Source organism: Tupaia chinensis, unplaced genomic scaffold (genome assembly GCF_000334495.1).
Source record: "Tupaia chinensis unplaced genomic scaffold, TupChi_1.0 Scaffold000632_1, whole genome shotgun sequence".
Taxonomy (NCBI): Eukaryota; Metazoa; Chordata; class Mammalia; order Scandentia; family Tupaiidae; genus Tupaia; species Tupaia belangeri.
The window spans coordinates 648,209-650,473 of NW_006160152.1; the positions used below are offsets into that span (position 1 = coordinate 648,209).

Sequence of the window (2,265 nt, forward strand, 5' to 3'; positions counted from 1 at the left end):
TCTTTCCCTTTCTATAAAAAAATTGTTTATTTTATTTATTCATTTATTTTAATTTGACCAGAGCAAGAGAAAGGGAAAACGAGAAAGCAACACACCAGATCTGGGATGTGAACCATGGTTGGCCATGTGGGAGTGTCTAGCACCTTAACCACTACGCCACCTGCTGGCTCCTCTTTTTTAAAGTTTATGTTACAGGGCACGTTTGCTCACCAGAGGGAGAGAAGAAAAATGAGAAAATGAAAAGGCACGCCCCCAGGTGGGGGGAGTGAGGGAATGACTACACCACAATCCCTTCTCCATTCTCCTCTCAGGATTTTGGGCATGCACGCACATACACCTTGGGTGTCTTTCAAGCCATTGAGTCCTGGATTTGAACAGGACATTGGGCAGGTGTGATCCTGTGACCTCAATTACCAAGCCTGCCACCTGCTGGTCTGTCAGAATCTAATTTTCATCACAGAATTATATATCATCAGAAGGGATTCCCCCTGGGGACCAGCAGTTGGTGTAATGGCTGCGTTGCTGGACTCCCATGTAGCTGACCGCAGTTTGAGTCCTGGACCCGGTGGCTTAAACTCACGCCGGGCGCATGTGCGTGTGTGCCCAAGATCCCGAGAGAATGGAGGAGAAGGGATTGTGGCATGGCCATCCCTCCTGGGGGGTGATTTCTCGCTTTCTGTTTCTCTGTCTTTTTGGTGAGCGCGCGCACCCTATAGCAAAAACCTTTCCAAAAAAAAAAAAAGAATTTCTATGTAATAAAATGGCATAAACTGGGCCAGCAGGTGGCATGCTAATTGAAGCACTGGCCTTCCCACCTGGTCGACTGTGGTTCGGGTCCTGGACCTAGCAGCTTATTTTCTCACTTTCCGGTTCTCTTTCTGTCCCTTTCTGGTCAAATTAAAAATAATAACAACAACAAAAATAAATAAATAATTCTTTTAAAAATGGTATAAACCAAAACGGCCATAGAGGTATACATACGCCGTTCCCTGTAAGTTTTCTGATTTGGATATTGTTCTGTAACCTAGTTACATAACGTAACCATTGACAGAAACTGGGTGAAATTTACAAGACATCTCTGTACTGTCTTTACAACTTCAATTGAATTTTTTTTTTTGAGAAGTTATACGGCACGTGCGCTCACCAGAAAGAGAGAGAGAGACAGAGAGACAGAAAGTGAGAAATCACCCCCCAGGGAGGATGGCCACGCCGCAATCCCTTCTCCTCCATTCTCCTCTCGGGATCTTGGGCATGCACGCACACGCGCCTGGCGTGAGTTAAAGCCGGCGGGTCTGGGATTGGAACCACAGTCGCTACATGGGAGACCAGCGACCCAGCCATTACGCCAACACCTGGTCCCCCTATGACTCTTTATGATGCAAATTAAAAGATTTTTTTAAAGCATTGGATTCATAAGTCATGCATATGTAACATCGACGTGGCATAATGAGAAATATGTATTGGTCTCTGTCCTCATGTCCCAGCACAGAGACCCTAAAAGCCTTGGAATCCCTGGCCTGAGTAATTAATCAATCTCTTTTGTGAGTGAGTGTGATGACTGGCCGCTAGGGGGCCCCAGAGAGCTTTCAGACGGAAGGCTGGCCACCAGAAAGACCCAGGCCTGGGTTAGAAGGTGGAACTTTTCAACCCCACCCTGACCTCTGGGGAGGGGAGGTGGTTTATGATTGGAGCTTATTATCGAGGGCCGAGACATAGTCAGTTGCGTTTGCATGATGAAACCCCGGTAAAAAAAAACTCTACATGGGGGCCGGTAGGTGGTGCGGTGGCTAACGGGCTAGACTCCCAGATGGCTGACCACGGTTCAAGTCCCCGATCTGGCGGCTTGCTTTCTCACTCTCCCTTTCTCTCTCTCTTTCTCTCTCTGGTCAAAGTTGAAGAAAAATGATAATAAATACAAATTAAAAATAAATCTTTTTAAAAACCCTAAATGATGGGGTTTGGGGGAGCTGTTGGCTGAGTGTCTACATCGAGGTGCTAGAAACATGGAACTGCTCCCTACCCCCATTCCATGCACTTTTCTTGTTTTTTTCGGAGAGGTTTTTGCTATAGGGCGCATGCGCTTGCCAGACAGACAGAGAGGCAGGGCGTGAGTTTAAGCCACCAGGTCCGGGAAGCGAACCATGGTCGACTATACATGAGGCCAGCAACATAGCCTTTACGCTAACTGCTGGTCCCCTTGCCGTGTACTTCTCAGGCTGCTCTTGAGTCTTGCCTTTCTTTCTTTCTTTCTTTCTTTCTTTCTTT

At 46.9% G+C, this 2,265-nt stretch overlaps 1 protein-coding gene across 1 annotated transcript in view; it reads right to left on the bottom strand.

Moving 5' to 3' along the window:
• ADAMTS17 (ADAM metallopeptidase with thrombospondin type 1 motif 17) overlaps nucleotides 1–2,265 on the bottom strand; it is a 269,537-nt gene that overhangs the window by 266,758 nt on the left and 514 nt on the right. The window lies entirely within an intron of this gene.